Source organism: Stenella coeruleoalba, assembly GCF_951394435.1.
Source record: "Stenella coeruleoalba genome assembly, chromosome: 12".
In the NCBI taxonomy this organism is placed as follows: Eukaryota; Metazoa; Chordata; class Mammalia; order Artiodactyla; family Delphinidae; genus Stenella; species Stenella coeruleoalba.
The window spans coordinates 13,247,792-13,260,296 of NC_137158.1; the positions used below are offsets into that span (position 1 = coordinate 13,247,792).

General features: G+C 37.0%; 1 protein-coding gene across 3 annotated transcripts in view; it reads right to left on the minus strand.

Moving 5' to 3' along the window:
- Positions 1-12,505, minus strand: part of FILIP1 (filamin A interacting protein 1) — a gene marked incomplete at its 3' end in the record, with an annotated part of 194,184 nt that overhangs the window by 164,678 nt on the left and 17,001 nt on the right. The window contains exon 1 of one of the 3 annotated variants that reach the window (XM_079938859.1): positions 6,327-6,517. The exons of the other annotated variants lie outside the window; for them this stretch is intronic. Of the gene's footprint in view, positions 1-6,326; positions 6,518-12,505 lie in introns of those variants that run through there. 3 annotated transcript variants of the gene reach the window in all.

The window sequence follows — 12,505 nt, forward strand, 5'->3', positions numbered from 1 at the left end:
GTCTACTCTTCGTTGCGGTGCGTGGGCTTCTCATTGTGGTGGCTTCTCTTGTTGCGGAGCACAGGCTCTAGGCACGCGGGCTTCAGTAGTTTCAACATGCGGGCTCAGTAGTTGTGGCTCACAGGCTCTAGAGCATAGGCTCAGCAGTTGTGGTGCATATTTGCTCCACTGCTTGTGGGATCTTCCCCAACCAGGGATCGAACCCGTGTCCCCTGCACTGGCAGGCAGATTCTCAATCACCGTGCCCCCAGGGAAGCCTGATATATTTCTGCAGTTACTATATTTATAACAGTACTGGTTTGCATTTAAGATTGCATAATGCCACATGACGAGTTAAACAAAAAATACCATCTTGGAGAATATATCTGTTCTTTCTTCTAAATTCATTAAAATACTAAGAGTTATTCCAATCTTTTTAAAGTGCTTGGTTTGTAGTTAACTTTAGTAAAATGTCTTTTTCTCACTAAGCCCAAGATAAATTTTTTTTGGCAAAATATATTTTGTGTTCCTCTGAGTATTTGGCCATGATAACAACTTAATTTTACATGATCTCTATATTTGTCAAAATGTGTAGAAATGTCTTATCATTTCTATAGTCAACAAAAAATGAAACATAGGTGGGCTTCTCTGGTGGCGCAGTGGTTGAGAGTCCGCCTGCCAATGCAGGGGACACGGGTTCATGCCCCGGTCCGGGAAGATCCCACATGCCGCAGAGTGGCTGGGCCCGTGAGCCATGGTCGGGGAGCCTGCACGTCCGGAGCCTGTGCTCCGCAACGGGAGAGGCCACAACAGTGAGAGGCCCCGTACCGCAAAAAAAAAAAAAAAGAAAGAAACATAAATATCCTGGATTGGTGAAAGGTAAAAACTGCTTTTGAAAAAAACCCCATAATATGTTATTTATAACTAACCAACCTTACCAACTAAGAGAAAAATTCAGCTGATTGCTATGGTAACTTTCAAGTGTTGACATATATCCAGAGCCCATCATTCTGAAATTGTTGAGAGACACTTAGCCACATTTTTGTTCACAAAATGAAAAAACTGAAGGAAGAAAGAACTTCTCAAGGTAGGACAGTTCGAGTGAGAGCAGTAGCCATATGATACAGTTCACATGCAATAAGCCCACTTTTCATTGCAGATGGGTATACCTTCATTTGCTTCATGGGGATACTAAGGCAAATGACTAACAGATACAAAACACTAGAAAAGTTGACATATTTTAGTGAATTTCTTTTCTGCATTTTCTAGGGGTAAGCTTGCTGGGAATCCATCATATTCTAAAATACTCAGTTTTTTTTTTTTGTTTGTTTGTTTGTTTTTTGCGGTACGCAGGCCTCTCACTGTTGTGGCCTCTCCCGTTGCGGAGCACAGGCTCTAGACGCGCAGGCTCAGCGGCTATGGCTTACGGGCCCAGCCGCTCCGTGGCATGTGGGATCTTCCCGGACCGGGGCACGAACGCATGTGCCCTGCATCGGCAGGCAGACTCTCAACCACTGCGCCACCAGGGAAGCCCTAAAATACTCAGTTTTTAACCACTTCCAGCATAACCAGTTGAATTGAATCCCGTATTTATTGAGTATCCACTCCACGTAGTCTAGCCATATGTCAAGGTTGTAGGGTAAACAAAGGAGGTATATCTCTGCCTTCAAGAGTTTCCAATTAGACAGGAATATAAAATGACAAGGTGAAAATGAGCAAGCAAACAAGAAGGTATAAAATCAAGTGTGAAGTGGAAAGTAATTACTTGCCAAAATGTATAGACCAAACAGTAAGTGCCCTTAAGGAACAAAGAGAAGGAATCATAAAGTCCCATTTATTACAAAGGAAAGTGTGAGGTATCAGTTTTTGTTCTTTCAATAGACTTTGAAAAATAAACAACATTTAAAGAGATACGAACACCAAAGAATTTTTTAAGTAAGGAGCTCACTAAGGCTGGTGCTTGGTAGTAAAATGGCAACTTATGTCAAGCAAGTCTCTTGTCCTGCCAAGGTCCCACTGGAAACTAAGTTAGAACTAGTCATATTTAGCATTTAGAAAAATGCCATTGCTAGAATATGATAGAATGTTCTGGTTATATTTAAAAGACAATGGAACACAACTGGAAGAAAAGAAATTGCCTAAACCATTCTATTTCTGTTTCAAGAAGATTTGGATACCAATTGAGTTCAGATCAGCTAAAGAAACAAGCTACACCATGAGTTCTCTACCAGAGGCAATTTCATCGCTCAAGGGATATTTTTTCAATGTCTAAAGACATTTTTGGTTGTCACAGCTTGGAGTAGGAGGTGCTACTGGTATCTTGTGGGTAGAAGCCAAGGATACATAAGCATAAACATACTACAACACACAGGACAAGCCTCCACAACAAAGACTTATCAAGCACAAAATGTCAACTGCTTTGAAGTTGAGAAGCCCTGAGACAGACCACAAGGGCAATTGATGGTGAGATGTCCTAACCAATTCATGCAGCAAAACAGGCTGGATGAAGGTCAAAAATGATGTTACGGTTATAAATGATGGAGTCATATGGAAATCCAAGCTTAGGTTACAGTCTTCTTGTGTCCCTAAAGTTATAATTCTGGTATCAAAGAAGATTTGGGAGGTCATTAAAAACAAATATTTAGTGAAGAAAGACTATATAGTGGGGGAAAGACAGTCTTTTCAATAAACAGTGTTTGGAAAACTGGACAGCCACATGAAAAAGAATGAACCTGGACCACTATCTTACACCATACCCAAAAATTAACTGAAAATGGATTAAAGACTTAATGTAAGACCTCAAACCATAAAACTTCTAGAAGAAGACAGAGGCAGTAAGCTCCTTGACATTGGTCTCAGAGATACTTTCTTGAATCTGGCTCCAAAGGCAAGGGCAGCAAAAACAAAAATAAGCAAATGGACTACATCAAATTAAAAAGCTTCTACACAGCATAGGAAACCATCAGCAAAACGAAAAGGCAACCTACTGAGTAGGAGAAGATATTTGCAAATCATACGTCCAATAAAAGTTTAAGCATACAAAATAGATACAGAGCTCATACAACTCAATAATAAAAAAAAATCCAATTATAAAATAGGCAGAGGATCTGAAAAGACATTTTTCCAAAGAAGACATACACATGGCCAACAGGCACATGAAAAGATGGTCAAAATCACTAATCATCAGGGAAATGCAAATAAAAACCACAATGAGATATCATTTTACAATGGTCAGAATGGCTATTATCAAAAAATCAACAAAAGACACTGCTTTGGGAAATATCCCCAGTGTTCTCCTTACTTGCTGCAAGCAAAATAAATCCTTCCTTCTCCTGTGGAAAACAACAACAACAACAACAAATAACAAGTGTTAGTGAGAATGTGGAGAAAAGGGAACCCTCGTGCACTGTTGCTGGGGACGTAAATTGGTGCAGCCACTATGGAGAACAGTATGGAGGTTCATTAAAAAACTACAAATAGAACTACCATATGACCCAGCAATCCCACTACTGGGCATATACCCTGAGAAAACCAAAATTCAAAAAGAGTCATGTACCAAAATGTTCATTGCAGCTCTATTTACAATAGCCCGGAGATGGAAACAACCTAAGTGCCCGTCATCGGATGAATGGATAAAGAAGATGTGGCACATATATACAATGGAATATTACTCAGCCATAAAAAGAAACGAAATTGAGCTATTTGTAATGAGGTGGATAGACCTAGAGTCTGTCATACAGAGTGAAGTAAGTCAGAAAGAAAAAGACAAATACCGTATGCTAACACATATATATGGAATTTAAGAAAAAAATGTCATGAAGAACCTAGGGGTAAAGCAGGAATAAAGACGCAGACCTCTTAGAGAACGGACTTGAGGTTATGGGGAGGGGGAAGGGTGAGCTGTGACAGGGCGAGAGAGAGTCATGGGCATATACACAGTAACAAACGCAGTAAGGTAGATAGCTAGTGGGAAGCAGCCGCATGGCACAGGGATATTGGCTCGGTGCTTTGTGACAGCCTGGAGGGGTGGGATGGGGAGGGTGGGAGGGAGGGAGACGCAACAGGGAAGACATATGGGAACATATGTTTATGTATGACTGATTCACTTTGTTATAAAGCAGAAACTAACACACCATTGTAAAGCAATTATACCCCAATAAAGATGTTAAAAAAAAAAATCAACAAAAGACACTGCTTTGGGAAATATTCCCAGTGTTCTCCTTACTTGCTGCAAGCAAAATAAATCCTTCCTTCTCCTGTGGAAAACAACAACAACAACAACAAATAACAAGTGTTAGTGAGAATGTGGAGAAAAGGGAACCCTCGTGCACTGTTGCTGGGGACGTAAATTGGTGCAGCCACTATGGAGAAAAGTATGGAGGTTCATTAAAAAACTAAAAATAGAACTACCATATGATCCAGCAATTCCACTTCTAGGTACTTACCCAAAGAAAATAAAAACACTAACTTGAAAAGACATATGCACCCCTATGTTCATTGAAGTATTATTTACAATAACCAAGATATGGCAACAACTTAAGTATCCACTGATAGATGAATGGATAAAGAAGATGTGGTACACACCTAAAATGGAATACTACTCAGCCTTAAAAAAGAAAATCTTGCCATTTGCCACAACCTGGATGGACTTTGAGGGTATTATGCTAAGTGAAATAAGTCAGACAGAGAAAGAGAAATATCGTATGATTTCACTTATATGTGGAATCTAAAAATCAAAACATACCAACCAACCAACAAAAACCCAGACTAACAAATACAGCAAATAGAGTGGTGGTTGACAGAGAGAGGCTGAAAGGCTGTGAAATGGGGGAAGTGAATCAAGAGGTACAAACTTCCAGTTATAAAATAAATGTCATGAGGGTATAATGTACAGCGTAGGGAATACAGTCAATAATATTGTATTAGGTTTGTATGGTGACAGATGGTAACTAGACTTATTTTGCAATGTCTACAAATGTTGAATCATTATATTGTACTCATGAAATTAAAATATTATATGTCAAATATAGTTCAATTAAAAATAATATTAGGAATGAAAAGGAGGACATACTAAAGTTTATATTTTATATAGATATATATGTGTCTACATATATACATATACAAACATACATATATAACTCAAGCATAAAAAACAAACAAACAAAAAATGCTTTGCCAAAGGTGCATAACCTGGATCTAATCATGAGGAAACGTCAGACAGACCCAAAATGAGGGACATTCCACAAAATAAATGACCTGTAATCTTCAAAAGTGTCAAGGAAGGAATAGGGAAATGTTCCAGACTGAAATAAATGAAAGAGATAGATATAACTAAAAGCAATTGTGATTCTGAAACAAATCCTTTTGCTACAGAAGACACTGCTGGGAAAACTGGGAAACTGGAATGGGTTCTGGGAATTCGATGGCAGTAAAGTATCAGTGTTAATTTTCTAATCTTGATGCTTGTATCACAGTTACATAGGAGAATATCCTTATTTGTAGGTAATTCACACTAAAGAATTAAGGATGATGGGAATCAGGTTTGAAACTCACTCTCCAATGGTTCCAGGGGAAGACAGTCTTTGTACTGTACTTTCCACTTTTCTGTAAGTTCATGATTGTTTAAACTTTTTTAAAAATAAACAAAACAAATGCATTTTTGGAAAAGCAAAATGTCCGTGCATATGCTAGCCAAGAAATGTTTTGTTTAAAAATACAGAGACATTATAGTTTTATTTGGGACAACGTAAAACAATTCCTACCAAATCTATATGATAGTCTTTTAAATCTTTTATAGCAAACATAGCCTATAAATACACAAGTACAATGATAGCATTATGATCTTCAGAGAATATCTTATTAAATCTTGGGTCTAAATGGAATATTCCTTATCTATTTGGTCATGTGAACTAATCCATCAAGTCATTGTTAAATTACTTCAACTTTTTTTCTTATTAAATAAGATGCATACTTACTGTAGAAATTTTAAGTCACACTCATCCAAACAGAGATGATCATTGTTAACTCTTGTAATACAGTCTTCTGATGTTTCCAAAAGAATCTTAAAGTAGATATTTTTGTATTTATTTTTATTTAATATATTGTTTTATTAAATCATCATTTACTTTTTCAAATTTGATGTCAGAGCAACTCAGATTCCTCCTTTTCCTGATTAGTAATATATATTGCCTCCAAGTTTTCACTACAACAAAAAAGCTGCACTCATAGAGCTGTGATTCACTAAATGTCTGCAGTTATACACTCATGCTGTATTTAAAGCCACCTCCCACTCCCCCAAGTGGTTATCATATGGTAACTACCCATATGTCAGACCCAACAATCTTCACCTTCAAGGACAGTCCATGCGTGAAAACCAAGGAAAAGTAAGGAGGATCCCTCCACTGTAACTTGGTCCAACTGAGATGCTAGTTCTGTCTTCCTTCCAGGCAGTGTTTCCTCAGGAGGTCTGCAGTTGCCATAGAGGCAGTGGAGGAGCTGTCCGTTTGGTTCCCCAGAGGAGGCACAGAGCTTCCATGAGATTATTATACTCATTAGCTATTTTAAGAAGATAATATCAGACAAAAGTTTAATTGGTCTCCATTTTAAAGTGCATTTAATTAAAAGTTTCCATTCAAATGTACAACGAATATAAATCAACATTATTTGAACTGTAAATCACACACAGTCTGGGCTGGTCAGTGTAAGTCGTTAGAGAAGCAAGTAAAGATCTGATAACACTAATGGTGGTTAGCTTTCCGCAAAGAAAAATTTATTTTACCAGTCCCTCCCAACAGGAAACTTGGACAAGCCTCTTAGGTAGCCTCATCCACCAGAAGGCAGACAGCAGAAGCAAGAAGAACTACAATCCTGCAGCCTGTGGAAAAAAAACCACATTCACAGAAAGATAGGCAAGATGAAAAGGCAGAGGGCTATATACTAGATGAAGGAACAAGATAAAACCCCAGAAAAACAACTAAATGAGGTGGAGATAGGCAACCTTCCAAAAAAAGAATTCAGAATAATGACAGTGAAGATGATTCAAGACCTCGGAAAAAGAATGGAGGCAAAGATTGAGAAGATGCAAGAAATGTCTAACAAAGACCTAGAAGACCTAAAGAACAAACACCTAGAAGAATTAAAGAACAAACAAACAGAGATGAACAATACAATAACTAAAATGAAAAATACACTAGAAGGAATCAATAGCAGAATAACTGAGGCAGAAGAATGGATAAGTGACCTGGAAGACAGAATGGTGGAATTCACTGCTGTGGAACAGAATAAAGAAAAAAGAATGAAGAGAAATGAAGACAGCCTAAGAGACCTCTGGGACAACATTAAACACAACAACATTCGCATTATAGGGGACCCAGAAGGAGAAGAGAGAGAAAAAGGACCCGAGAAAATATTTGAAGGATTATAGTCGAAAACTTCCCTAACATGGGAAAGGAAATAGCCACCCAAGTTCAGGAAGCGCACAGAGTCCCAGGCAGGATAAACCCAAGGAGAAACATACCAAGACACATAGTAATAAAATTGGTAAAAATTAAAGACGAAGAAAAATTATTGAAAGCAACAGGGAAAAACGACAAATAACATACAAGGGAACTCCCATAAGGTTAACAGCTGATTTCTCAGCAGAAACTCTACAAGCCAGAAGGCAGCGGCATGACATATTTAAAGTGATGAAAGGGGAAGAACCTACAACCAAGATTACTCTACCTAGCAAGGATCTCATTCAGATTCAACGGAGAAATCAAAAGCTTTACAGACTAGCAAAAGCTAAGAGAATTCAGCAACACCAAACAGCTCTACAACAAATGCTAAAGGAACTTCTCTAAGTGGGAAACACAAGAGAAGAAAAGGACCTACAAAAACAAACCCAAAACAATTAAGAAAATGGTCATAGGAACATATATACCGATAATTACCTTCAACGTGAATGGATTAAATGCTCCAACCGAAAGAAACAGGCTTGCTGAATGGATACAAAAACAAGACCCATATATATGCTCTCTACAAGAGACCCAATTCAGACCTAGGGACACACATACAGACTGAAAGTGAAGGGATAGAAAAAGATATTCCATGCAAATGGAAATCAAAAGAAAGCTGGAGTAGAAATACTCATATCAGATAAAATAGACTTTAAAATAAAGAATGTTACAAGAGACAAGGAAGGACGCTACATAATGATCAAGGGATCAATCCAAGAAGAGGATACAACAATTATAAATATATATGCACCCAACATAGGAACACCTCAATACATAAGGCAACTGCTAACGGCTCTAAAAGAGGAAATCGACAGTAACACAATAATAGTGGGGGACTTTAACACCTTACTTACACCAATGGACAGATCATCCAAACAGAAAATTAATAAGGAAACACAAGCTTAGAATGACACAATACACCAGATAGATTTAATTGACATTTATATGACATTCCACCCCAAAACAGCAGATTACACTTTCTTCTCAAGTGCACATGGAATGTTCTCAAGGATAGATCACATCTTGGGTCACAATCAAGCCTCAGTAAATTTAAGAAAACTGAAATCATATTAAGGATCTTTTCTGACCACAACACTATGAGATGAGACATCAATTACAGGGAAAAATACATAAAAAACACATACACATGGAGGCTACACAATACGTTACTCTACAACCAAGAGATCACTGAAGAAATCAAAGAGGGAATCAAGAACTACCTAGAGACAAATGACAATGTAAACACGACAATCCAAAACCTATGGGATGCAGTAAAAGCAGTTCTAAGAGGGAAGTTTATAGCAATACAATCCTACCTCAAGAAACAAGAAAAATCTCAAATAAACAATCAACCATACACCTAAAGGAACTAGAGAAAGAAGAACAAACAAAACCCAAAGTTAGTAGAAGGAAAGAAATCATAAAGATCAGAGCAGAAGTAAACGAAATAGAAACAAAGAAAACAATAGCATAGATCAATAGAAGTAAAAGCTGGTTCTTTGAGAAGATAAACAAAATTGATAAACCATTAGACAGACTCATCAAGAAAAAGAGGGAGAGGACTCAAATCAATAAAATTAGAAATGAAAAAGGAGAAGTTACAATGGACATTTCAGAAATATGAAGCAACCTAAGAGGCTACTACAAGCAACTCTATGCCAATAAAATGGACAACCTGGAAGAAATGGACAAATTCTTAGAAAGGTATAACCTTCCAAGACTGAACCAGGAAGAAATAGAAAAAATGAACAGACCAATCACAAGTAATGAAATTGAAACTGTGATTTTAAATCTTCCAACAAACATAAGTCCAGGACCAGATGGCTTCACAGATGAATTCTGTCAAACATTCCTTCTCAAACTCTTCCAAAAACTTGCAGACGAAGGAACGCTCCCAAACTCATTCTATGAGACCACCATCACCCCGATACCAAAACCAGACAAAGATACTACAAAAAAGAAAATTACAGACCAATATTAGTGATGAATATAGATGCAAAAATTCTCAATAAAATACTAACAAACAGAATTCGACAACACATTAAAAGGATCATACACCATGATCAAGTGGAATTTATTGCAGGGATGCAAGGATTCTTCAATATACACAAATCAATGTGACACACCACATTAACAAACTGAAACACCATATGATCATCTCAATAGATGGAGAATTCATGCATCTATTCATGCAATAGATGCAAAATTCAACACCCATTTATGATAAAAACTCTCCAGAAAGTGGGCATAGAGGCAACCTACCTGAACATAATAAAGGCTATATACAACAAACCCACAGCAAACATCATTCTCAACAGTGAAAAACTGAAAGCATTTCCTCTAAGATCAGGAACAAGACAAGGATGTCCACTCTTGCCACTATTATTCAATGCAGTTTTGGAAGTCCTAGGCATAGCAATCAGAGAAGAAAAATAAATAAAAGGAATACAAATTGGAAAAGAAGAAGTAAAACTGTCACTCTTTGCAGATGACATGACACTATACATAGAGAATCCTAAAGTTGCCACCAGAAAGCTACTAGAGCTAATCAATGAATGGGGTAAAGTCACAGGATACAAAATTAATGCACAGAAATCTCTTGCATTCCTATATACTAATGACGAAAAATCTGAAAGAGAAATTAAGAAACACTCCCATTTACCATTGCAATAAAAAGAATAAAATACTTAGGAATAAACCTACCTAGGGAGACAAAAGACCTGTATGCAGACAACTATGACACTAATGAAAGAAATTAAAATTGATACAAACAGATGGAGAGATATATCATGTTTTTGGATTGGAAGAATCAATCTTGTGAAAATGACTATACTACCCAAAGCAATCTACAGATTCAATCCAATCCCTATCAAATTACCAATGGCACTTTTTACAGAACTAGAAAAAAAATCTTAAAATTTGCATGGAGACACAAAAGACCCCGGTTAGCCAAAGTAGTCTTGAGGGAAGAAAATGGAGCTGGAGGAATCAGGCTCCCTGACTTCAGACTATACTACAAAGCTACAGTAATCAAGACAGTATGGCACTGGCACAAAAACAGAAATATAGATCAGTGCAACAGGATAGAAAGCCCAGAGATAAATCCACGCACCTATAGTCAACTAACCTATGACAAAGGAGGCAAGGATGTATAATAGAGAAAAGACAGTCTCTTCACTAAGTGGTGCTGGGAAAACTGGACAACTACATGTAAAAGAATGAAATTAGAACACTCCCTAATACCATGCACAAAAATAAACTCAAAATGGATTCGAGACCTAAATGTAAGACTGGACACTATAAAACTCTTAGAGGAAAACATAGGAAGAACACACTTTGACATAAGTCACAGCAAGATCTTTTTTGACCCACCTCCTAGAGTAATGGAAATAAAAACAAAAATAAACAAATGGGACCTAATGAAACTTAAAAACTTTTGCAAAGCAAAGGAAACTACAAACAAGACGAAAAGACAACCCTCAGAATGGGAGAAAATATTTGCAAACGAATCAATAGACAGAGGATTAATCTCCAAAATATATAAACAGCTCATGCAGCTCAATATTAAAAAAAACAAACAACCCAATCCAAAAATGGGCAGAAGAACTAAATAGACATTTCTCCAAAGAAGACATACAGATGGCCAAGAAGCACATGAAAAGCTGCTCAACATCATTAATTATTAGAGATATGCAAATCAAAACTACAATGAGGTATCACCTCACACCAGTTAGAATGGGCATCATCAGAAAATCTACAAACAACAAATGCTGGAGAGGGCGTGGAGAAAAGGGAACCCTCTTGCACTGTTGGTGGGAATGTACATTGATACAGCCACTATGGAGAACAGTATGGATGTTCCTTAAAAAACTTAAAATAGAATTACCATATGACCCAGCAATCCCACTACTGGGCATGTACCCAGCGAAATCCATAATTCAAAAAGACACATGCACCCCAATGTTCATTGCAGCACTATTTACAGCAGTCAGGTCATGGAAGCAACCTAAATGCCCATCGACAGGTGAATGGATAAAGAAGATGTGGTACATATATACAATGGAATATTACTCAGCCATAAAAAGGAACGAAATTGGGTCATTTGTGTGGACGTGGATGGACCTAGAGACTGTCATACAGAGTGAAGTAAGTCAGAAAGAGAAAAACAAATATCGTATATTAACGCATATATGTGGAACCTAGAAAAATCGTACAGATGAACTGGTTTGAGGGCCAAATTAGAGACACAGAGGTAGAGAACAAAAGTATGGACACCAAGGGGGGAAAGTGGCTGGGGGGTGGGGGGTGGTGATGTGATAAATTGGGAGATTGGGATTGATATGTATACACTATTATGGATAAAATGGATAACTAATAAGAACCTGCTGCATAAAAAAATAAATAAAATTAAAGTTAAAAAAAAAAGAAAATTTTATTTTATAACCTGAACTAATAACGAGGAGAATCTGACATAAAACAATGGGTGGCTCAGAGTTAACTCAATTCCTCTCCTGGAATCACCTTACAGTCCTTGTTGTATTTATGGTGGCTGGGTCTTGTCCACCACGCCACCATTCCCTACATAGGAGTACCGTGCACATATTAATAATATAATATATTATTTTATTATTATATCACACAAAATATGTTAATAACATATTAAAATTAACTATTAATATAGTATTAAAATAATAAAAAATCTTTTCTGAGGTTTAACAAGTTAAAATGGCTTTGAATATTGCTTACTTTTTTGACTCTGATAATATATTTATGGGAATTTTTTTTTATTTCATAGTGAATTCTGTATACAAATCAACACTACCAAATATTAGGAAATTCATGAGGGAAAAAGTATTTCATGAGCTTGCACCCTGTTTCCTAAAACGTGAGTTTCAGATAAGCCCAAATTTTAGATGACAAGAAGTCAGACCATGTCTTAAGCAAGAATTTAAAAAACAGCACATCTATAAAACAGGAATAATAATAGTTATTTTTATACCATGCACATTAAGCATGTAGCATAGATTCTG